The sequence below is a fragment of the Pristiophorus japonicus genome, chromosome 12 (genome assembly GCF_044704955.1).
Source record: "Pristiophorus japonicus isolate sPriJap1 chromosome 12, sPriJap1.hap1, whole genome shotgun sequence".
In the NCBI taxonomy this organism is placed as follows: domain Eukaryota; kingdom Metazoa; phylum Chordata; class Chondrichthyes; family Pristiophoridae; genus Pristiophorus; species Pristiophorus japonicus.
The window spans coordinates 195,384,659-195,410,904 of NC_091988.1; the positions used below are offsets into that span (position 1 = coordinate 195,384,659).

Genomic DNA, 26,246 nt, shown 5'->3' on the forward strand with positions numbered 1-26,246 from the left:
GTGGGAGCTTGCTGTGCACTAATTGGCTGCAGCGTTTCCTACATTACAACAATAACTGCTTCAAAAAAGTACTTCATGGGCTGTAAAGCGATTTGGGACATCATGAGGTTGTGAAAGGTGCTATATGTATGCAAACTTTTCTTTTTAAGTACTACTTTGCAGCTGACTGAGACACATGGTGCTAGACTTCCCCTGATGATCACTGGGCTATTACCCATCTATCGCCCAAATAGGCCGCCCCAACTTTCAGCACATAAGAATTTCACATCGCCGAGGTGCTCGCCCACAGCAACTTTCACCACATCTCCGGGCTGATCACTTGCCGAGAAGATCGCTGGAGAAAAGCTGCTCTCAGTGGGCACTGTTCGGCAGGACTCAGCACTACGGACGCCATTTTGAATGTCGGAGGAAGTGAGAGGCTGCTTGAAGGGGCTTATGAGGAGAATTCATTTATGAGTTATTGTGACTCTGCCAATCATCTGCTCACATTTTTATTTATTGAGGACAAAAGTTTAGGCAATGGTGATGGGGCCTGTAACTTCTCTGCCATTATTGGTGAATAATCACATGCTGCAGACTGAAGATGGGTTTATTGAAGAGCATTATGTGCCCAATCAAAGAGATGGCAGACTGCTTCTGCGGAGGAGGAGACCTTACACCCGACGAACTTACAGAGATATGCCAGCTCATCAAGAGAGATTTGCAGCCTACCAGCACCATCAGGACCGCACTGCCCGTTGAGGTAAAGGTTACTGCGGTACTTTCCTTCTACACATCGGGCTCCTTTCAGGCCTCAGCTGGCGACATTTGTGGTATCTCAGCATGCCACACATTGCTCCATTCGACAGGTGACTAAAGCCCTTTGCGCACGCAGGATGGACTTTATAAGCTTCCCTGTGACCAGGGAGAGACAAGCCGGAAGGGCTTTGGGTTTCTCGAGAATAGCAAACTTCTCCACGGTGCAGGGAGCAATAGACTGTTCGTAACCGAAAGGGATTCCACTCTCTGAATGTGCAGCTTGTTGTCGACCGCAACCAAATAATCATGGCAGTAAATGCTAATTTTCCAGGCAGCATCTATGATGCGCACATCTTGCATGAGAGCACTGTCTCTGACCTGTTTAACAGTCAGTCACAAGATCACGGTTAGATGCTGGGGAATAAAGGATATGGCCTTGTCATCTAGCTCATGAACCCCCTGCGTAATCCCCAGACGGAAGCTGAGAAGCTCTACAATGAAAGCCATATAGCTACACGCAATATCGTCGAAAAATCAATTGGAGTGCTAAAGCAGCGCTTCAGATGCCTGGACCACTCTGGAGACAGCCTGCAATACCACCCTGACCAGGTCGCTGAGTTTATTGTGGTATGCTGCATGTTGCATAACCTAGCTATAAGGGAGAGGCCAACAATTGCCAGATGGGGCTGCCGGTCCACATCGGGAGAGTGTGGAGGCAGATGATAAGGAGGATGACTAGGACCGCGGGGAGGACAATCAGCCTGGCGGTGAGCCCATGCCCCTACCGCTAGACTTGAAAAACCCCGTGGGAGTTACGCAGCCGCAAAACTTGTGCGTCAGCAGAGCTCATAAATGAACTCTTTGCATGAACTTAAACTGGTTACAGTTACAGAAAGGCAACAGTTGCGTTACGTTTCATCCTTGCCTGGCCTGGCCATTGTTTTCCAACAATTGTATTCATGTTTTATCTTACCGTACGTTATAAGACACTGCACAACAATTGTAAAATGCAATAAAAAAAATTTAATAATTGAACAATGTAACTTTTTAACTAACACCCCACCCCCATCCCCAACAGTCACCCAACAATAAATTAAAAAAAACAACTAAGAACAATATAACAATAATAAAACACCCCCCTACCTACCTGCAGCCACGCCTCCCTCCAGATCCTGTACACCCCCGTGTCTTAGCACCCTGTTTGAAATCCCAGTTAACGGGATGATGACGACTTGCAGTAAGTGACCTCAAGGCTTCCTGCTGTGGGGGTTGGGGTGACTGTGGCAGGATCCTCGCGGGGTGGTGGAGGAGAAGACGTTTTTCGAGCCAGGAGGAAGTTCAATAAGCTCATCTGTGCTGGCGGTTGGTGGGATGGAACCTTGGAGTGCAGTGCCGTCTCTCGACAGTCTCACATGCCGCAAGACATGTACGGCGGCAGTCTGTTGATGCATATTCGAGCAAGCGGACATTCTGACAATGTTCCTGTCAATCCATGTGACGCTCTCCATGCATAGTCTGTACATGTCCTCGTAGTGACCGCCTGTTGCGGCGCATGCCAAACTCGCTGACTCAACCTCTGTGAGGTCGGCATGGGCGCACTGTACACCTTGGAGTTGCCTGCTGCAAGCCGCTTGGGCCCGCTGCTTCTTCTGTAGAAGACGACGACGAAGTGGCCGCAGGTGAAACATCTTCAGGGATGAAAGGGCCACCCTCCTCTGTTTCCATAACTTCTTCCTTCTCTGGCTCGCTGATCTCCTCCTCCTCCTCCTCAGCACCCGGGGTGATGACCAACTTCAATTGTGTAGGTGCAGGTGCAGCCTCCCTACATGCCTCTGGAGCTGTGTGACCTGCAAAACACAATTGAGCTTATTGATCTGATTAGAATAGAAGGGTACACATGATTCTTGCGCTGTGTTGGCATACATGGGAAGAGCAGCATTACTGCAATAAATGTGACCGAGACACGTTACATATTAATGCATCATTTGGTAGTACATATGGTAGCACATCTATGTGGAATTCACTGCCCCAGAGAGTTGCGGAGGTTGGATCAGTGGCTATATTTGAGTCGGAGATAGACAGAATGATAAGGGAGTGAAGGTTTATGGGGAGCGGACAGTGAAATGGAGCTGAGCCCTACATCAGATCAACAGTGATCTTATCAAATGGCAGAGCAAGCTCGAGGGGCCTGGTGGCCTCCTGCTCCTATTTCTTATGTTCTTATGTTGTTAACCTGAGAGTCATTCATCATAGGCAGTCCCTCGGAATCGAGGAAGATTTGCTTCCACTCCTGAAATGAGTTCTTCGGTGGCTGAACAGTCCAATACGAGAGCCACAGACTCTGCCACAGGTGGGACAGATAGTCGTTGAGGGAAGGGGTGGGTGGGGCTCTTTCCACTGCCTGTGCTTGATTTCTGCACGCTCTCGGCATTGAGTCTCGGAAGTGCTCAGCGCCACAAGCTGCATGCATAACATGACGACATTCGTATATTTTAATGAAATGACGTTACATTACTTTAACACCACTTTACACATTACTCACGTGGCACAAGGGAGGGTTCTGCAACACCACGGGTGGCGGCCGAACAACTGTGGGTCCCCATACGTGCCGCTGCACTCTCCTCGAGGTCTGTGAGCTCCTGCAGCTGAGCAGAACCTCCTCCGGTGCGCCTCTGCTCACTTATGTTGTTAGATATCTTCCTCTGCAAACGTGACAAGAGCATGGAATGAGCTAAGGTACAATCATGGAAAGACAACAGGTTCCAACGTTATATGCTCATACAGTTTGTATCCACAATTGATGCATGGTTATAACATCTATGTTTGGATAAAATATTTCATAAGATCATGTTTAGGATCTAATGCTGGACACACAACATCTCGATTACAATCTCCATGAGTGCACCCAGGGGGAGGTGGGGAGGCAATCAGGACAGCTCGGGAATGACAGGAGCTAATGTCCGAAAGAGTCCCAGGGCAGCTCTCCCCCAGTCCAGCCTGGCTCACTGTGTAAGTGACAGCAGCCGGAGAGACTGACACAGTTTGGGTAAAGGCCACCGGTCCCCTCATTGCTCAGTCGTGCCCCATCCACCAATGTAATCCAAAAGGAGACGGTGACAAATTTAGACTTAAAAAGGGCTCCGGTTCCGAGCCCTGCCCAGATCTTAGCGGGGATTATGTGCCAGAATAACCAGCTTAATTTCAACCCGGGAGATTTACATAGTATGTGGATCATAACAATTTAAAATAGTTAATACTTTTGCTGAAGCAACCAGGCTGTTCCAGCACTTGTGGCACTAGTCCGACCCTCTCGCCTCAGACGCCGCTGAGATCACGTCTGTGATCTCGCTCCACAGTTTGTGGTAGGCCCAGGGTGGAGGTTTCCCACATCCACTCCGGATTAGTTGGCCCCACCGAGAGTGCACCTCGCTGATGAGGTCCTCATTGGCTTCATCAGAAAAAGGCTTTGCCCTCCTCCTCCTCCCCTCCTCCACCTGCCTACTGTCAGCAAACTTGTGCCCTGACATTTTTATATTGATAACAAATTGACTTTTCACTTTCTCCTCTCAAATGCCTTTCTCTCTCTCTCTCTCTCTCTACTCTCAAATCTCTCTGTCTCTCTCTCTCTCTCTGTCTCTCTCTCTCTCTCTCTCTGTCTCTGTCTCTCCCCTTACCATCTGCGTATGCCTGGATGACCTCTGACCTGAAGAATCGAGGGAAAACATCTTTGCAAAAAAAAACACATGCGCAGAAAGGCCGTTGCCCGGGACGCCTTCCCTTCCACATCGCTAAGGCCCATTTCACATCGCTGAGCTATCGCCTCCCAAAAAAGCCGAAAGTAGTGATCCGAAAAATGGATGATCTTCCAGTGATCCTGAGAGCTGAAACATCACTAAGGCTGGAACATCGCCCATTTTCTGGGCCCTAGCAATCTAAGTGGAAAGTCCAGCACATGGAACCAGTCACTGACTCTTATTACTTAGTTTCTGAAACCCAATCATGGCATAAAGGCCCTGGGCCTTCACTAGCATGGCTGTGACCAGGAACACTCGGGGTGAAGAGACACTGACTACCATGCACTTCGCTCCCACACACTGCAAAAATTCCTTCACGAGCTACAGCCAATTCCCCTTGAGATTATAATGGATAAATTGAATAATTCAGTGTCAGTCATGAAGGATTTCCTCTATGGCCTATGTAGAGCAAATTGTAAATGCATTGTGTATAACCCCCGTCTCCCCCACCCTGTTCCCATCACCTTTGGCAGCCATGACTTCAGCTGTCTAGGTCCTGTCTCTGAAATTCCCTGCCTAAAGCCCTGTGCCTCATCATCTCCCACCTCTTAAAACCCAACCCCTTGATTAAACATTTGGTTACCCCTCTTAACAATGTCTTCTTTGGTTCGGTGTCCATTTAGGTCTGAATGCATCATTGTAAAGTGCCTTGAGACGCTTATCTATGTTAAAGGTGCTAGACAAATGCAAGGTGTCGTTATTGCGTGAACTTCCCTTATTTGCGCAATTTTTTCTGCCTCAGTTTAACGTCACATCCGACACTGTAGCGTCAGCCTAGATCATGTGCTCAAGTCTCTGGAGTGGGATTTGAACCCTCAACCTTCTCAGAGGCAACCACTGAGCCAGGGCTGGCATAGGAAGTGCTGCATTCTGCTGAGCAAATAGAGGACAAACCCATGACAAGAAAATCTCTTGCAACTACCAACACTGAGGCTCAATAGTGATTACCTAGGTATGCAACATGACCACAGAGAAAATCAGAAACTACAACATTCCAGTGGGGTCTCCACCTCCCTACCTTGGGTTCCGTGAAGTTCCTGTTGCTGCACCACTGTTCAAAGTGTTTCTGGGCTGCTTCCAAACTTGGCTTGTCGGTCCTCTTGCAATACACTTGGATTAGCTGCTCTGAAAATCTCTCCGTTATCAGCTGAGGCACCTGGCTGGGCACACGAGAGAGATATTTGATATCTACATGCGTTAACAACAAACTGACAAGGATGGACTTTCTGGTACAATGGAGCGATCTATGGTACTGTGTTACAGTGAGTTAAGGGCTGGATCCCAGCTTTGTTAACCTTTGATCTGCGGAGACGCCCAACACCTCAAGAGGCTGAGGAGCAAACCAAGAGCAGGAGCAATCTCCAGACCGCTGACCCAGGCCTTCCATATGGCTTTCCCACAGCAGCACTGGGAGTCGGTCACACGCCTGCCCTCAGTTGGAGCATGACTGCAGAGAGTTGAGATTTATAAAACCATATTAGAAGCAGGATTTGTTGCTTCAGGTGTTGAAGTTACCTGGTCTTTACAGATTTTGATTGCTGTGTTGGGATCGGTTTTGGAGTAGAACCAAACCTTTTCAATTGGATCTTCTCCCTTCATCCCGTAGTCCAACGGAACAACCTAAATAAGCAGAAACGGATGTTGAAATCTTTATAAAATTTCCAATTGCTGGTGCTGTTGGATGTTGCTTCGCGACTGGACTGCTCACGCTTCCGGAGTGGTACTTGAACCCACAACCTACCGATTCAGAGGAAAGAGTACCACCCACAGAGCCGTAGCTGAGACCATTGGAGTGGACTTCACCATTGAGGGCCAGTCCCTGCGATGGTAACTTCCTGATGGCCAGGGCAACAGAAGTTCTGTTTTTCCTGAGAGGAAATAGTGACAGTTTGATTTATCGAGAAGGTGCACCCTGTTTGTCAGAATAACTATGAACAAAATAAATGAGGGATAAAAGTGTCCTACCCATGCCACCGTACTTCTGGCTGAAGGAAGATTTGAGAAGATACAAGGTTAGAGAGAGAGGATCAAACAACACAGGGCCGAAATTGCCCACCGCCCAAAACGGGGCGCGCCCTCCGTGCGGCGGAGATGCCGTCGATATTCGGTAATTTGAAGGTTTTTTTCTGGTCGGGGTGGATGTTGTGGCGGCTGAGGGGCGGAAGTGCCCTTGTAGCAGCTCGGCCTCCCCGACCAGTCATCAGCGTGATGCGTACAACGTTCCTCCCCTTCAGTTAAAGGGGAGGGCCGCTGCAAACTCTGCATCTTTCTCGTATAGGTTCACTGGGCCACGAGGGAGGGTTTTGGCCAGGCCAGCAACCTGGCACCCAAGATGGTGCGGCTGAACCCGGGGGCATAATTGTTGGCCGACAAAAAATTAAATGGCGTCGCCTGTAGAGCCGCCTCCTCTTTAAGGGCGGCCGCGCCTCCGACCAACAAGAAGTGTACCGACAGAACAAGTTGTGGGGGGGGGGTGGGCACCGACCGGCGGCGGTGTCGTTCCCGTGGGGCAATTCCGCAAAAGGGAAATTCCAACGGGGTAATTTCGTGAAGGGGTTGCCGCCGGTTGGTAAGTGGTCGAACCGTGCCTGACGCGGCATGAAAATGGGTGGAACAGTCCCCTACATCGCTCCGACCCTGAGAAAAAAATGGTGGCCCCTCCGCGGAGACTCGGTGGCCATTCCACACTGCCCCATGGCCGTGCTTTCAGGCAGCCAGAGGCCCTATCGGAAGCAGCAATTTCAACCCCCACATAAATAGGACACATGATAAATTCTGATTTTATTCTGGACCAAATCGTGAAACATTTAAAAACAAAATACTGCAGCAAAATTTATGTTCTAGTTTGCAGAGATTTTGCAGAGGCTGCCTTGCTCGCATTTGATTCCTGCTCATCAACAGACTTTGGTGAGAATGAGGAAAGGCACAGCAAGTTTGAACTAAACAAGTAAAAAAATGGATCTGCTGAACTCTGCAGGGAGGATGGTGTATGTATCTCTGGGCCAGTGAGATATCAACGGTCGGGCAATTTCACTTTGTTCAGGACAGTAGAACCAGACGACAGAGCCTGTGCTTGAACGGGGTTAAATTCAAAAACTAAGTGGTGGAAACATTGGGGGGGAATTTTAACGTTTTGACCTGCTGAGGGGGGTGTCCGAAGGAAGCATTCCTGCTCTCCCGGCCCACAAGGAGTGTTCCCCGAGGCTGCCATCACCTCACTACAGCTGCCGGGATTCCCAAGGCAATGCACGTTAAATCCGAGGCTTCCAGCCTCATTATCATTTTTACAGTGACAATTCTGTCCTACTTGAGCCAAGAGGACCAATGCGCTGGCTAGTTACTCAGCCACGCTGCACCTCACAAACAAGCTAAACCTCTCCTCAGCCAATGCCCACATACACACGCTACGCAGTAGAGATCGATGAATCAGAACATAAGAACATAAGAATTAGGAACAGGAGCAGGCCATCTAGCCCCTCGAGCCTGCTCCGCCATTCAATAAGATCATGGCTGATCTGGTCGTGGACTCAGCTCCACTTACCCGCCCTCTCCCCGTAACCCTTAATTCCCTTATTGCTTAAAAATCTATCTATCTTTGATTTGAAAACATTCAATGAGCTAGCCTCAACTGCTTCCTTGGGCAGAGAATTCCACAGATTCACAACCCTCTGGGAGAAGAAATTCCTTCTCAACTCGGTTTTAAATTGGCTCCTCCGTATTTTGAGGCTGTGCCCCCTAGTTCTAGTCTCCCCGACCAGTGGAAACAACCTCTCTGCCTCTATCTTGTCTATCTCTTTCATTATTTTAAATGTTTCTATAAGATCACCCCTCATCCTTCTGAACTCCAAGGAGTAAAGACCCAGTCTACTCAATCTATCATCATAAGGTAACCCCCTCATTTCTCGAATCAGCCTAGTGAATCGTCTCTGTACCCCTTTCAAAGCTAGTATATCCTTCCTTAAGTAAGGTGACCAAAACTGCACGCAGTACTCCAGGTGCGGCCTCACCAATACCTTATACAGTTGCAGCAACACCTCCCTGCTTTTGTACTCCATCCCTTTCACAATGAAGGCCAACATTCCATTTGCCTTCCTGATTACCTGCTACACCTGCAAACTAACCTTTTGGGATTCATGCACAAGGACCCCCAGGTCCCTCTGCACCACAGCATGTTGTAATTTCTCCCCATTCAAATAATATTCCCTTTTACTGTTTTTTTTCCCCAAGGTGGATGACCTCACACTTTCCGACATTGTATTCCATCTGCCAAACCTTAGCCCATTCGCTTAACCTATCCAAATCTCCTTGCAGCCTCTCTGAGTCCTCTACACAACCCGCTTTCCCACTAATCTTAGTGTCATCTGCAAATTTTGTTGCACTACACTCTGTCCCCTCTTCCAGGTCATCTATGTATATTGTAAACAGTTGTGGTCCCAGCACTGATCCCTGTGGCACACCACTAACCACTGATTTCCAACCGGAAAAGGACCCATTTATCCCGACTCTCTGCTTTTTGTTCGCCAGCCAATTCTCTATCCATGCTAATACATTTCCTCTGACTCCGCGTACCTTTATCTTCTGCAGTAACCTTTTGTGTGGCACCTTATCGAATGCCTTTTGGAAATCTAAATACACCACATCCATCGGTACACCTCTATCCACCATGCTTGTTATATCCTCAAAGAATTCCAGTAAGTTAGTTAAACATGATTTCCCTTTCATGAATCCATGCTGCGTCTGCTTGATTGCACTATTCCTATCCAGATGTCCCGCTATTTCTTCCTTAATGATAGTTTCAAGCATTTTCCCCACTACAGATGTTAAACTAACCGGCCTATAGTTACCTGCCTTTTGTCTGCCCCCTTTTTTAAACAGAGGCATTACATTAGCTGCTCTACAATCCGCTGGTACCTCCCCAGAGTCCAGAGAATTTTGGTAGATTATAACAAATGTATCTGCTATAACTTCCGCCATCTCTTTTAATACCCTGGGATGCATTTCATCAGGACCAGGAGACTTGTCTACCTTCAGTCCCATTAGTCTGTCCAGCACTACCTCCCTAGTGATAGTGATCATCTCAAGGTCCTCCCTTCCCACATTCCTGTGACCAGCAATTTTTGGCATGGTTTTTGTGTCATCCACTGTGAAGACGGAAGCAAAATAATTGTTTAAGGTCTCAGCCATTTCCACATTTCCCATTATTAAATCCGCCTTTTCATCTTCTAAGGGACCAACATTTACTTTAGTCACTCTTTTCCGTTTTATATATCTGTAAAAGCTTTTACTATCTGTTTTTGTGTTTCGTGCAAGTTTACCTTCGTAATCTATCTTCCCTTTCTTTATTGCTGTTTTACTCATTCTTTGCTGTCGCTTAAAATCTTCCCAATCCTCTAGTTTCCCACTAACCTTGGCCACCTTATACTCATTGGTCTTTGATTTGATACTTTCCTTTATTTCCTTGGTTATCCACGGCTGGTTATCTCTTCTCTTGCCGCCCTTCTTTTTCACTGGAATATATTTTTGTTGCGCATTATGAAAGAGCTCCTTAAAAGTCCTCCACTGTTCCTCAATTGTGCCACCGTTTAGTCCTTGTTTCCAGTCTACTTTATCCAATTCTGCCCTCATCCCACTGTAGTCCCCTTTGTTTAAGCATAGTACGCTCGTTTCTGACACAACTTCCTCATCCTCAATCTGTATTACAAATTCAACCATATTGTGATCACTCATTCCGAGAGGGTCTTTTACGAGGAGATTGTTTATTTTTCCTGTCTCGTTACACAGGACCAGATCCAAAATGGCTTGCTCCCTTGTAGGCTCTGTTACATACTGTTCTAAGAAACAATCCCGTATGCATTCTATGAATTCCTCCTCCAGGCTACCCCCTGCGATTTGATTTGACCAATCGATATGTAGATTAAAATCCCCCATAACTACTGCCGTTCCTTTTTCACATGCCTCCATTATTCCCTTGATTATTGCCCGCCCCACCGTGAAGTTATTATTTGGGGGCCTATAAACTACGCCGACCAGTGACTTTTTCCCCTTACTATCTCTAATCTCCACCCACAATGATTCAACATTTTGTTCATTGGAGCCAATATCATCCCTCACAACTGCCCTGATATCATCCCTTATTAACAGAGCTACCCCACCTCCCTTCCCTTCCTGCCTATCTTTCCGAATCGTCAGATACCCCTGTACGTTTAATTCCCAGTCCTGGCCACCTTGCAACCATGTCTCTGTAATGGCCACCAAATCATACCCATTTGTAATGATTTGTGCTGTCAACTCATTTACTTCATTTCTAATGAATCAGAAGAGAGAACACGAGCGGATTTTTGCCCTCCCAAGTTCAGATGTACAGAAGTTAATCACTGTGCTTCAGTTACTGCATCGGCTACCATCAGTAGAGACCAGGTTTTGACCCATAGATTTTCTGGACTGTACCCGCTGTGTAGAATCAGTGCCCTCATACAGTAGCCAGTTGGGGGGAGAACTGTCTTGTTCATCTTTAACCATCCATTATTTACATTTACTTTGAAATCTTTTGCAGCGAATTTGATAACCAAAGGTGTCGGTGGGATAGCTGCGGCCACCTCTTCCTCCAGCTAGTTGACATCATTCTGGAAAAAATAACCTTTTGCAATTGGTTTGTCCTAAACTTGGATTTATACTCATTTTAGAACAAAAGATCCACCACAATGTGTTGACAGCAAAAAAAATATATTAAAAATCATATTGCAAAAGCTTTTCCAGGGCTTCCCCAACAGCTCAGTAAATTCATCCATGGACTACCTGAGCCGTATAACAAAAACTTGCATTAATATTGCATGTTTAACGTAGTGAAACATCCGAAGGCGCTTCACAGAAGGGTTACCAGTCACAAATTGACACTGAGCCACAGAAGGAGATATTAGGGCAGGTGGCCAAAAACTTAGTCAAAGAGGTAGGTTTTAAGCATTGCCCTAAAGGAGGATAAAGGTTGAGGGAAGGAATTCCAGAGCTTAGTGCCCATACAGATGAAAGCACAGCCACCCATGATGGGACAAAAGAAATCTGGGATGAACAAGATGCCAGCATTGGAGGAGCGCAGAGATCTATGCAAATTTTAGGGCTGGAGGAAGTTGCAGAGATAGGGAGGAGCGAGGCCATGAAGGGGTTTGAAAACAAGGATGAGAATTTTAAATTTGAGGCATTGTTGGAAAGGGAGCCAGGTGAGCACGGGGGGTCAGTGAGCACGGGATGATGGATGAATGGAAAGTGATGCAGTTAGGATACAGATACTGAATTTAGTGGTGGTGGGGGGCGGGTGAAGAGCAAACAGAAGGATGGGACTGCAGAATTAGCACAGAATAGGAATCAAGCAGCAAAACTGCAGACAAGTTAGGAGTTAATGATAAGTACAACTCAGCAAGGACAGTGTTTAGAAATCAAGCTGGAAGGTGAGAAAGGTGTGGACAAGGGTTTAGCAGCAGTGGGAATGAGGTAGGAACATGAGCAGCAAATGTTCCAAACATGGAAGCAAGTGGTCATGGTGCACAGTTTCTGGCACAAGTCAAGCAGGGTTTCTTCATTCTTGCTGATGATGAGCTAGACAGAAAGTTCTGGCTTATTCACAACTTGATGTCAGAAAAGCATTTGGACAGCAGCAGTGATGGAGTCAAGGGCGGAGAGGTGTTGGGCATCATCAGGAAGCATGTGGAAACTGGCCCCATGTTTATGGGTAACGTCACCAAGGTGCACTCCGGAGGTGCCTAGATATCTGAAAGCAACACCAGTGTCCACCTAGTGCACAAACTAGTACATAGCATGGAGCTGGGAGGGTACAATGGTAAATACTCTTCCAGTAGGACTTCACTGCAAAAAAAGTGGCAGAATCTCCTTCCCATTGAGAATTGAAACCTAGGGATCTTGTCTCTGGAAAAGACCAAGAGGAAACCTGATAGAGGTCTTTAAAATGATGAAGGGATTCAATAGGGTGGATGTGGAGAACTACTTCCAATTGTGGATCGGTGCAAGTATAAGATAGCTACTAACAGATTAAATAAAGAATTTAAAAGAACCTTTTTACCAGAGAGTGATGAGAATGTGGAATTTGCTGCCACGTGGCGTGGTTGAAGCTAATAGCCCTAAGGCATTTAAATGGGAGGCTTGACATATTTGTGATGGAGAAGGGAATAGATGAGGGTTGCCAACTCTGGTTTAACATATTGCTGGAAATTTTCCTGGAAATCAAATAACATTTGATTACATGACATTCAGCCATGTGACACCACTCGCACTGCTTAGTCACATGACATTTGATCAGGTGACATTTTCCCATGGTTTGCAAACATCATTGCATTGACCTTAGTTGAGTGTTAATATCACCAAGCCCTGAATAAATATTTGACTTTTTGTTTTATAGTGAGATGAATAACATCATTTATAAATCAAAGAAAGAACTGAAAAGAATAGAAAGATTTAAGGATAGGTCAAACTGCAGCACTCGGGAGACCAATCACCCATTTCGGTAAATCCCGCCCAAAGCAGGAGGGTTGGGAACCCCAGGTGGGGCCATGTAATTAGAGTAGGAGGAGACCGTGTGGAGTGCAAACACCAGCATAGACTAGTTGGGCCGAAGGACCAGTTTGTGTGCTATACTGTAGAATACTATGTAATATTTACCGGTTGAATTATTGCCTCTGCTTCAGGCCGAATCTGCCCAATGAATTTGTACAGCTTGCGACGCAGGATATTGTTCAGGATTTTCTGTGCCTCTTGCAGTTGAGGTTTGGATGAATTCAGAATCTGTTGAAAGATATTGTCTGGAAAAACCACAAACCATGCTCCGGTCAGCTAAAAGCATTGTTTCGTCTTCTTCCCATCAAAAAAACAGTAACATTTATATCAAAAAAAGCCCAGGGATTTTCATAATAATGTAGTCTTTGGGAGCCAAAGAAGAAATCGGCAATGTTTGCTGACACTCTCCATTAGTTCAGGGTTTCTCTCTTCCCCTGACTTTGCTGCAGCCAGATTTCCCAGAAGGATTAATTTCCCCAGAAATAATTATAGACAAATAAAAAACAAGGCAGTGATGCTTAACATTAATTATTTAGGCCTCCATTACTGCGCACCACACTTCAAGAAGGAAGTGAAGGACTGTGAGAGGTGCAGAGGAGATTTACTGGAATTGTAGCAGGGATGAGGGACTTTAGTTATGTGGAGAGACTGCAGAAGTTTGGATTTTTCTCCTTAGAGCAGAGACGGTTAAGGAAGAGATTTAATAGAGGTCTTCAAAATTATGAGTGGGTTTGATAGAGTAAATAAGGAGAAACTGTTCCCAGTGGCAGGAGGGTCGGTAGCCAGAGGAAACAGATTTAAGATAATTGGCAAAAGAACCAGGATAGAGAGATTTATTTTTACTACTGCGTTGTTGTGATCTGGAATGCACTGCCTGAAATAAAAACATAGAAAATAGGTTCAAGAGCAGTTCATTCAGCCCTTCGCGCCTGCACCGCCATTCAATATGATCATGGCTGATCATTCAACCTCAGTACCCCACCCGAGCCTTCTCTCCATGCCCCCTGATCCCTTTAGCCATAAGGGCAACATCTAACTCCCTTTTGAATATGTCGAACGAACTGGACTCAACAACTTTCTGTGGCAGAGAATTCCACAGGTTCACAACTCTCTAGGTGAAAAAGTTTCTCCTTATCTCGGTCCTACATGGCTTACCCCTTATCGTTAAACTGTGTCCCCTGGTTCTGGACTTTGGGAACATTCTTCCTGCATCTAACCTGTCCAGTCCCATCAGAATTTTATACGTTTCTATGAGATCCCCTCTCATTCTTCTAAATTCCAGTGAGTATAAGTCTAGCCGATCCAGTCTTTCCTCATATGTCAGTCCTGCCATCCCGGGAATCAGTCTGGTGAACCTTTGCTGCACTCAATAGCAAGCACGTCCTTCCTCAGATTAGGAGACCAAAACTGCACACAATACTCAAGGTGTGGTCTCACCAAGACCCTGTACAACTGCAGCAAGACCTCCCTGCTCCGATACTTAAATCCCCTCGCTGTGCAGGTCAGCATGCCATTTGCTTTCTTTACTGCCTGCTGTACCTGCACGATTACCTTCAATGATTGATGTACCATGACACCCAGGTCTCGTTGCACCTCCCCTTTTACTAATCTGTCACCATTCAGATAATAATCTGCCTTCCTGTTTTTGCCACCAAAGTGGATAACCTCACACTTATCCACATTATACTGCATCTGCCATGCATTTGCTCATTCACTTAACCTGTCCAAGTCCCCCTGCAACCTCTTAGCATCCTCCTCGCAGCTTGCATTGCCACCTAGCTTGGTGTCATCTGCAAACTTGGAGATATTACATTCAATTCCTTCGTCTAAATCATTAATGTATATTGTAAATAGCTGGGGTCCCAGCATTGAACCCTGCGGCACCCCACTAGTCACTGCCTGCCATTCTGAAAAGGACCCGTTTATTCCCATTTTTTGCTTCCTCTCTGCCAACCATTTCTCTATCCTAGTCAATACCATGTGCATTAATTTTGCACTCTAATCACTTGTGTGGGACCTTGTCAAAAGCCTTTTGAAAGTCCAAATACACCACATCCACTGGTTCTCCCTGATCCATTCTACTAGTTACACCCTCAAAAAACTTGACGATTTGTCAAGCATGATTTCCCTTTCATGCTGACTTGGACCGATCCTGTCACTGCTTTCCAAATGCACTGCTATTGCATCTTTAATAATTGACTCCAGCATGTTCCCCATCACCGATGTCAGGCTAACCGGTCTATAATTCCCTGTATTCTCTCCTTTTTTAAAAAGTGGGGTTACATTAGCTACCCTCCAATCCATAGGAACTGATCCTGAGTCCATGGAAAATGACCACCAATGCATCTACTATTTCTAGGGCCACTTCCTTAAGTACTTTGGGGTGCAGACTATCAGGCCCTGGGGATTTGTCGGCCTTCGGTCCAATCAATTTCCCTAACACCATTTCCTGACTAATAAGGATTTCCCTCAGTTCCCCCTTCTCGCTAGACCCTCGGTCCCGTAGTATTTTCGGGATGTTATTCGTGTCTTCCTTAGTGTAGCCAGAACCAAAGTATTTGTTCAATTGGTCTGCCATTTCCTTGTTCCCCATTATGAATTCACCTGATTCTGACTGCAAGGGAGCTACATTAGTCTTCACTAATCTTTTTCTCTTCACATATCTAAAGGACGGTGGAAGCAGATTCAGTGGTTACTTGGAAAGGGAAATTGGATATGTACTTGAAAAGGAAAAATGTGCAGAGCTGTGGGAAAAGTGCAGGGAAGTGAGTCTAATATTGCTAATAGGACAATCTTTTCACTGAGCTGGGCTTCCATTTTTGTTGTCAGATTCTGGCATTCAAAGAACAACTTTAGATCTGACTGAATCACACAACAATGCTCACCTGTGAGTTTGATATAAGCCACCATGTCTTCAATTGCTGTGGACATTTTATAAATCGTCCCATCTGTACCACGTATCCTGATGTACGGATCCGCTAGCACCAGTGTCTCTGTGATCCTGATGGATTAAACAGTTTCAGAAACGTGCCTGCAACGTTTTCCAAACAAGAGGACTTTAAAATTGTTTGCACAGGATTCCAATGGCTCAGTGGGTAAATTCCCCGCCAGCTGGGGTGAGACTTAGGCTCAGGGTCGATCGCTGGTCCGTAACGGGGTTTGCACAGCAATGGTCTGTGATTGACCTCCGCGTCATTAGGGATAAGGAAGGGGAAGATTAAAGAAAATATAATCAGCCAGGGTTCCCTCTCTTGACCAACAGCCAACTGACTGATGCTGCAAAGCAAACACGTTGCCATCAGGTGAGGACCAGATGGACTTGACTTTGATGACTCTTGTGGGGATCAATCGGCTGCTGACACTCACCGTCTTGGGGACACGGTTGGGTTTAAGGCGCTAGCGGCCTATGGAAAATGGGGACCTGTACTTCAGCACGAGTCAGTACTTTCGAGAGAAAAGAACAACATTTGAGGTGGGGTGAGAGAAATAAAAGAGAAGATAAAAGAAACAGGTCCCAGAGAGGCACGGCTTCACTGCAGCAGTACTCACATGAGCTCCACGATGGTAACCACTCTGTGCTGACAAGCTCTCCATTGCTAAGTATACCGTGTGTGAAACATGTCGTACAGGTTACCAACCTCCTGCAAGGAAAGACAGATATGTAGAATACTCCCTTGTCAATCACCCTGTACGTCAGAAACAAAGTCCTTGGACAGATACCCTGGAGCAAAACTTAGCAACAAGTAATTCAATTATAATTGGGGCACAAAATAATTACAGAGGTGGAAGCCATCCAGAAGGATGTTAAAGTACTCCCGCTACCCACCCCCAACGCCACAATCGCTAAATCCAATTGCTCCTTCAATGATTCCAGGTTTTCACCACCACTATGCTATCCAGGAGTTCATTCCATCTGTTGGCCAATAGCAACCTCCTGACACCAGTCCTAAATTACTAGTTAGAATTTATGACCTCTTGTAATACTCTTGCAATTTAATTATAAAGTATTTTCTGCATTTATCTTTTCCATGCCATTTACGATCAAACAGATGTATCAAAGGTCACCTCCAGGACTCATCCATTCAAGGCTGGAAAGCCCAAGTTTATGAACATTTCTTCATCATCGTTCGGTGAAAATTCTGGAACTCGCTGGCTAACAGCACTATGTAGAACCTTCACCACACAGACTGCAAAGGTTCAAGAAAGTGGCTCATCTCGACCTTCTCAACTAGTGATGGGCAATAAATGCCAGCCTTGGCAGCAACACCGACATCCCAAGAATTAATATAAAAATGAATGCAACCTGTTGTGAAGTTCTGGCCCACAGTTTCTCATGCTGTAACGTCTATGCTGGGTCTTGCCTTCAAAGAGGTTCCCAGAGGCAGGTAGAGGGGGAGGTAAATAATTGGGGGCTGGTGTATTGAGTTAGCTGATGTCAGTAGAGGTGCTATAATTAGCTTGGTAAGTGATCCATGTTGTCCAGGACCGCACCGTGGATAGGACAGACGCACCAACGTTAACGTCGTCGATCAGTCCAACATCCCCAGCATCGAAGCATTGATCACACTTGACCAGCTCCGTTGCGGGGGCCACATTGTTCGCATGCCTAATACAAGATTCCCAAAGCAAGCTCTCTACTCATAAGAACATAAGAATTAGGAACAGGAGTAGGCCATCTAGCCCCTCGAGCCTGTTCCGCCATTCAAAAAGATCATGGCTGATCTGGCCGCGGACTCAGCTCCACTTACCCGCCCGCTCCCCATAAACCTTAATTCCCTTATTGGTTAAAAATATATCTGTGATTTGAATACATTCAATGAGCTCGCCTCAACTGCTTCCTTGGGCAGAGAATTCCATAGATTCACAACCCTCTGGGAGAAGAAATTTCTTCTCAACTCGGTTTTAAATTGGCTCCCCCGTATTTTGAGGCTGTGCCCCCTAGTTCTAGTCTCCCCGACCAGTGGAAACAACCTCTCTGCCTCTATCTTGTCCATCCCTTTCATTATTTTAAATGTTTCTATAAGATCACCCCTCATCCTTCTGAACTCCAACGAGTAAAGACTCAGTCTACTCAATCTATCATCATAGATTGGATAAGGGAGAACCAGTTGATGTGGTATATTTGGACTTTCAGAAGGCGTTCGACAAGGTCCCACACAAGAGATTGATGTGCAAAGTTAGAGCACATGGGATTGGGGGTAGTGTACTGACATGGATTGAGAACTGGTTGTCAGACAGGAAGCAAAGAGTAGGAGTAAATGGGTACTTTTCAGAATGGCAGGCAGTGACTAGTGGGGTACCGCAAGGTTCTGTGCTGGGGCCCCAGCTGTTTACACTGTACATTAATGATTTAGATGAGGGGATTAAATGTAGTATCTCCAAATTTGCGGATGACACTAAGTTGGGTGGCAATGTGAGCTGCGAGGAGGATGCTGTGAGGCTGCAGAGCGACTTGGATAGGTTAGGTGAGTGGGCAAATGCATGGCAGATGAAGTATAATGTGGATAAATGTGAGGTTATCCACTTTGGTGGTAAAAACAGAGAGACAGACTATTATCTGAATGGTGACAGATTAGGAAAAGGGGAGGTGCAAAGAGACCTGGGTGTCATGGTACATCAGTCATTGAAGGTTGGCATGCAGGTGCAGCAGGCGGTTAAGAAAGCAAATGGCATGTTGGCCTTCATAGCAAGGGGATTTGAGTACAGGGGCAGGGAGGTGTTGCTACAGTTGTACAGGGCATTGGTGAGGCCACACCTGGAGTATTGTGTACAGTTTTGGTCTCCTAACCTGAGGAAGGACATTCTTGCTATTGAGGGAGTGCAGCGAAGGTTCACCAGACTGATTCCCGGGATGGCGGGACTGACCTATCAAGAAAGACTGGATCAACTGGGCTTGTATTCACTGGAGTTCAGAAGAATGAGAGGGGACCTCATAGAAACATATAAAATTCTGACGGGGTTAGACAGGTTAGATGCAGGAAGAATGTTCCCAATGTTGGGGAAGTCCAGAACCAGGGTTCACAGTCTAAGGATAAGGGGTAAGCCATTTAGGACCGAGATGCGGAGGAACTTCTTCACCCAGAGAGTGGTGAACCTGTGGAATTCTCTACCACAGAAAGTTGTTGAGGCCAATTCACTAAATATATTCAAAAAGGAGTTAGATGAGGTCCTTACTGCTAGGGGGATCAAGGGGTATGGCGAGAAAGCAGGAATGGGGTACTGAAGTTGAATGTTCAGCCATGAACTCATTGAATGGCGGTGCAGGCTAGAAGGGCCGAATGGCCTACTCCTGCACCTATTTTCTATGTTTCTATGTTTCTATAAGGTAACCCCCTCATCTCCGGAATCAGCCTAGTGAATCGTCTCTGTACCCCCTCCAAGGCTAGTATATCCTTCCTTAAGTAAGGTGAGCAAAACTGCACGCAGTACTCCAGGTGCGGCCTCACCAAACCCTGTACAGTTGCAGCAGGACCTCCCTGCTTTTATACTCCATCCCTCTCGCAATGAAGGCCAACATTCCATTTGCCTTCCTGATTACCTGCTGCACCTGCAAACTAACTTTTTTTGGGATTCATGCACAAGGAACGCGGTGTCCACCGGTACGCTCGCGGCCTTCCGCGAGAGGTGGGCACCGGAGGGACTGGAGTGCATCATCACGCCCGGCAACCAAATTTTAATTTGATTTTACGTTTTAAAGTTTAATTTGTTTTAATTGCCGGTGCTTTTAGTGTACCCCTCTCCTTTTATAGGGGGCACTGGAAAAAGGAAAAATTTGATTTTAGTGCCCCAAAAAAAAAAAAAAAAAAAATAATTTAAAAAAAAAAAGGGGCCTTGTAAATGTCTGGAGTGTCACCCAGGTCGGGTGGCACAGTTTAATGTTTATGTTTTGCAGGTGAACTCCAAAAGAGTTTCATGCACAAGGAACCAATCGTAGAGCAGTGGAGGTGTGTCCTGCTCAGTTGGAGCTGTGAGCAGTGAGAGAGGCTGCTAGCAACTTGAGCTCCTGCCTGGAGAGCCCTGAGACCAGCCAGGAAGAGAAGGAAGGAAGGGGTTTCACCTTCAACTTTACCCAGAGGGAGAGGAGGAGAAAAGAAAACTTTGTACATCTTTTTCACCATTCTGCAAAGAGTTGGAGAGAGGGGGAAAAGACCAACAACATCCAGTGTGGAAGGAGGGAGACTCTACTATCTCTACAGGTGGGTGTGGGTGCATTTCCCCAAACAGACTTTGTTGTATCGGTGGGGGGAGGAAAGAAGACCACTGAGGGCCGGAACATCGCGGGGGGTGTGTGTGTGTGTGGTAGTGTGTGTGGGGGCCGTGCTTACAACTAGGCCCCCCCCCACAATTGGAACCCCCCCCACCCCCCACATTTGCCTAGCCTGGGATAGCTGGAGCTACCAGGCTGAAGATTGTTATTAATCACCCAATTAAAGATCGTTAGGAGTGCCTGGTGGCTCCAGCTACCCCAGGTGAAGACATCTTCTCCCCCCACCTGAAGACCACCTCAAAGACTTTTGTGTTTTGCCATCTGGGGAGTGCACCCACCCACAGCTGCGAGGAGAGACCTGCCCTCGCAGCCCCCCCCCCTTCCCACCCCCTCTCTCTTTTCTCTGCTACTCTGTTTCTCCCCTCTCTCTCTGAGAACCCTTTCCTTCCAAGTTTTAAAAAAAAAAAACAATTAAGACAACTGAGCAGAGGGAGCAAGGCCTCTCCCCAATTGTCAACGAGGGGAGAGGTGCCTCGTTAAGGGCTCCTCTGCTCAGTTAAATACACGAGGCCATTAAAGACCATTAAGGCCTGTGACTTTGGGGTGGGTGTAGCCCTTAAAGGGACCCCGTGATGGCGACCCCATCCACGCCGGTGGCAGGGCCAGCAAGGACGTATGCGCAGGTGGCAACCGCTTCCACAGCACCTCCTGCGCCACCCGCTGCCCTGCCACCATTTACACTTATAACAAAAAAACACGGGGTCAAGAGCTACACTCACCCCACAATGAGCATCGAGGAGTGCGTGCGGGCGATGGCTGGGGTAGTCGGCCCCTCGGCCATTGTCGCAGCCTCCAAGATGTCTGGGAAGGCTGTTTTCTTCCTGGGGTCGGAGCGGGCGGTGTCCCTGGCCCTCGAAAAGGGGCTCACGGTGGGCGGGACGTTCCTGCCGGTGGATCCTCTCGAAGCCACCGCGCAGAGGGTCATCGTGTCGAACGTCCCGCCCTTTGTTCCCGCTGGGCTCCTCCTCCCTCACCTACAACAACTGGGGGAGGTAAGGTCAGGGATCAACCCCATACCGCTCGGCCTCAGGGAGAACAGCCTGCGCCACGTGTTCTCCTTCCGCCGCCAGCTCTTTGTCCGGCTGGCGCGGGAGGACATGACAGAAGGGCACTTTAATGTGGTGCACGAGGGGACTGCCTACCGCGTCTTCTGGACGTCGGACGGCGTGCGGTGCCATGCCTGCAGGGAGGTGGGGCATGTTCGCAAGAACTGCCCCGCCTCCAAGGCCGCCAAACCACCGAAGGCGGCCAAGGCTGGCGCTGCCGCCACCCCTCCCCCTAGTTGCGTCCGCGTGCCGGGAGCCATGGGTGCGCGGGCATCGTCGGAGGCCTTTGTTTTCAGGGCCTCCGGCGGGGGGGAGGGAGAGCGTCCGACCGGAAAGAAGGCGCGGAAGAAGACAAAACATCAAGAGGCGGGTCCCCTCGGTGCGCCGGATAATTTGACCACCGCGCTCAGCCCAACCCCGTCACCGGCGAGCGCGGGGTGCCCCGAGCCCGTGCCCGAGCCCTTGAACAACACCACAGAGGGGCCCGGGCGCGGGCAAGAAAAGGAAAAGGGGGGGGCGGAGCGGGAGGCCTCGGCAGACATGGAGGTCTCCCTGACTCCGCGCGCCCCCAGGAACAAAAAGAGGCACCGCCCCAATGACGCGGAGGGGGAACAATATCCCTCCGCGGAGGAGTCGGTGCCCGCCGCGTGTCCCGCGTCCCCCACCAGCGCCCCCAAATTGCGCTGCAGGCGCGAGGAGTCTTTCCCCGGGGAGGGTGAGACAGTTGAGGCTGCCCAGCCTCTGCCTCCCGGGGATGGAGTGGAAGATCTGCCTGTCGTGGGGGGCGTGGGGACCGCGGAGGAATGCGTAGCCGCCGGGCCGGGCGTCCCGGGGACTGAGGCGGGCGAGGCCGAAAAGGCCGAACCTGAGCCCGCCCAGCTATTACCCAACTTCCCCCGGGAGTTGCTCGACCCGGCAGAAACAAAATATATTGATTTTAATGAAACTGTAGATGCTGGGCCGGGGGGTGGCAGCGGGGAGGGGGAGGAACACCCACCCTCGCCCCTTACTTTGGAGCTGGAGCACTTGGAGGGCCTGGGGATTTCCTATGGCCGGGTCTCTCCTTGTTCTCCGGTTCCTGGGGCGGAGGGGGAACCCCTTCCGCTGTCATTTCCCGACCCAGCACCATTTTTAAAAGAGCCCAGTGGGGACTCCTCTGCCGACGATCCTGGGGGTGGGATCGGGGCAGTGCCAGGGCTGGTTGGAGCGGCCGGTTCATTTGCCGTACCTTGTGTGGTCGATGGGCTGGCTGCTGGCGGCCACCTCCCGGAGGAGGACGGGGACTCGGTGGGGGACGCGGGTGAAGACCTAGAGACCACCGCCAGTGAGGCGGTGGATCTGCTCGCGGCCGCCGCTGAGGCCCTCCTCATTCCTGCAAAGGAACTCCGGGACTTTTTGGCCCAGAGCCGGGGTCGCCGCGACCAAGCCCGACTGGCCCTGGAAAAATGGTCCGAGCCGGAGCTGATCAAGGGGTCCGTCCGCGCCGCCGTTAAAACCTTGGCCGCGGGCGGGCCCTTGACAAAGGAGCAGCACCTTGAGCTGCGCGAGCTCGAGGGACTCCTCGCTGGGCTGCGGAGGGAGCGGAGTTCAACAAAAGACTCCGCTCCCTCCCCCACAATAGGTTAAGGTAGAGGTTGCACTATGCTTTTGCCATGAAGATAACCATAGCCAGCCTCAACATCAACGGCGGCAGAGGGGCACGCCGTAGATTTGACAATTTTTCGCTCCTGCGGGAGGGGAAATATGCGGTGTGCTTCCTGCAAGAAACCCACACCGTTCCGGGAGACGAAGCCACGTGGCTCCTGGAATGGCAAGGAGAGGTCCGCATGAGCCACCTCACCGCCATTTCTAGTGGGGTGGCCATCTTGCTGGGCCCGCATTTTCAGCCGGAGATCTTGGGGGTCGAGGAGCCCGTGCCAGGCCGCTTGCTGCACGTAACGGTTCGCCTGGGGGACGTGCCGCTCCATCTCGTGAACGTGTACGCCCCTCATCCCGGCCCGCAGCAAACGCGCTTCTTTGAAGAGGTGTCCGCTCTTCTTGGCTCCGTCGACGTCGGCGACTGCATTGTCCTCGGGGGGGATTTTAACTGCACCCTCGAGGCGAGGGACCGCTCCGGTGCCCCGCAGTGCATGACGGCGATGGAGAAGTTGAGGGACCTGGTCGGGTCCTTCGACTTGGTGGACGTCTGGCGAAATCTCCACCCCGACTCCAGCGCCTTTACTTGGGTGAGGCCTGGAGTTGGATGGTCTAGAGTCGACCGCCTTTACGTGTCTCGGGCGTACGTTTCCTGCGTCCCGGCGGCCTCCATGCGGCCGGTGCCGTGTTCGGACCACCACCTGGTGTGGGCGGAGCTCGCTTCGCTCCGCGCGAGGACGGGGTCCGCGTACTGGCACTTTAACAACCGGCTGCTGGAGGACGTGCGATTCCAGGACTCGTTCCGTCGATTCTGGTCCGACTGGAGAAGGAAGCAGGGGGGCTTCCCCTCCTTGAGGCTATGGTGGGACGTGGGCAAGGCTCACGTCCGCGTCTTCTGTCAAGAGTACGCGAGGGGGTCGACCAAGAGGCGGGCGGCCAGAGTCGGGCGCCTAGAAAAAGAGGTGCTCGACCTGGAAGCCCGTCTCGGTCAAGTCGTCCAGGACCCGGCCCTGCGGACGGTGTACGAAGCGAAGAAGGCCGCGCTGAAGGACCTGCAGCTCGTCGGGTCCCGAGGCGCGTTCGTGAGGTCGCGGATCCGGTTCCTGCGGGATCTGGACCGCGGCTCCCCCTTCTTCTACTCGCTGGAAAAAAGGCAGAGTGTCCGTAAGCAGCTCTTGACGCTGCTGGCCGACGACGGCTCTCTCGTCTCGGATCCGGAGGGCGTCAACAACAGGGTCCGTGAATATTACGGGGCTCTGTTCTCTCCGGATCCGTCCAGCGAGGAAGCGCGTAGAGTTTTGTGGGAGGACCTGCCGAAGGTCAGCCCGGAGGGCGCCGAAAATCTGGAAGCTCCGCTAAGCCTGGCGGAGCTGACCGGTGCCCTCGCCCGGCTCTCGAGGGGAAAATCCCCGGGGCTGGACGGGCTGACCGTGGAGTTCCACAGGGCGTTCTGGGACGTCCTGGGGGGCGACTACGCGCGGGTCCTGGGGGAAAGTCTGGCGACCGGGGAGATGCCCCTCTCTTGGCGCAGGGCAGTCATCGTCCTGCTGCCTAAGAAGGGCGATCTCCGCCTCCTTAAGAACTGGCGCCCGGTCTCCCTCCTCAGCACGGACTACAAAATCTTCGCCAGGGCGATGTCTGCTCGCCTTGGTGCCGTGCTGGACCACATGATCCACCCCGACCAGTCATACACGGTCCCGGGCCGGACAATCCACGACAACATCCATCTGGTCCGGGACCTCATCCATTGCTCCCAGGAGGCTGGTCTGTCGGTCGCCTTCCTATCCCTCGACCAAGAGAAGGCGTTCGACAGGGTGGATCACGACTATCTGCTCGGAACTCTGCGCGCTTTCGGGTTCGGGACGCATTTCGTCGCCCGGATCCGACTTTTGTACGCCGCCGCGGAGTGTCTGATTAAGGTTAACGGGTCCTTGACGGCGCCCCTTCGCTTTAGGAGAGGGGTGCGCCAGGGATGCCCCATGTCCGGCCAGTTATACGCCGTTTGCGTGGAGCCTTTCCTGCGCCTCTTGCGGACGAGGTTGACGGGACTGGCTCTGCAAGGGCCGGGCGTGGAGGTCGTCCTCTCGGCTTACGCCGATGACGTGCTCCTCGCGGTAGAGGATCCCGCTGACCTGCGGAGGATGCGTGAGTGCCAGGAGATTTACTCGGCCGCGTCCTCCGCCAGGATCAACTGGGAGAAATGTTCCGGACTCCTGGTGGGTCAGTGGCGGGTGGACTCCCTGCCGGAGGAGCTCAGGCCTTTTGCCTGGAGCACGACCCATCTCCTCTATCTGGGAGTCTACCTTAGCCCCGACGAGGAAGCCTGGCCGGCGAACTGGCAGGAGCTGGAGGCCAAGGTCGCCGCTCGCCTAGGGCGCTGGACAGGACTGCTCCGAGTGCTGTCCTACAGGGGTCGAGCGCTAGTCATAAACCAGCTGGTGGCCGCAATGCTGTGGTACCGGCTGGTCACTTTGACCCCTCCCCCTGCGTTTGTCGCCAAGATACAGAAGAAGCTGGTGGACTTCTTCTGGAACAACAGGAAGCACTGGGTCTCTGTCGCGGTCTTGAGTCTCCCGCTTGAGGAGGGCGGTCAGTCGTTGGTGTGCGTCAGCGCCCAGCTCGCGACTTTCCGTCTTCAGACCCTGCAGAGATACCTTTACGTCGAGCCCCCTCCTAGGTGGTGTGCTCTGGCGAGGTATTTCTTCCGCCAGCAGCTCGACCTCAATTATGACACGCAGCTCCTGTTTGTGAACTTGGGGGGTGCCAGGACCGCCCTCCGGGAGCTGCCTGTCTTTTACAGGGAACTCATCAGGGTCTGGAACAAAGTCTCCACCAAGCGCAGCTCTCCGCCGGCTGGAGTGGCGGCCGTCCTGCAGGAACCGCTGCTCGGGAATCCGTACCTCCACGGCCGAGGCTTCATGTGGCGGTCGGAAGAGAGGGCTGTGGCTGGTGAGGTGACCAGGGTCAGGGACCTGCTCGATGGCGGAGGAGCGGGCTGGATGGCGCCAGTCACGCTGGCGCGGCGCCTAAATTCTGCCAACGTCCGCCGCGCGGCCGATGCCATCGAGTCGCTAAAAACAGCTCTGGGCCCTGACTCCGTTAGGTGTATCGAGGAGGCTCAAGCACGTGGGGAGATCCCGTCCGAACTGACCCCCGTCCGGACGGAATTCCTCATCGGCGCCAAACCCCGGAACCTCCCTCGGG

At 50.1% G+C, this 26,246-nt stretch overlaps 1 pseudogene; it reads right to left on the reverse strand.

Annotated features, from left to right (window-relative positions):
- The window catches only part of LOC139276905 (deoxynucleoside triphosphate triphosphohydrolase SAMHD1-like), a 103,438-nt pseudogene that overhangs the window by 5,066 nt on the left and 72,126 nt on the right, over window positions 1-26,246 (reverse strand).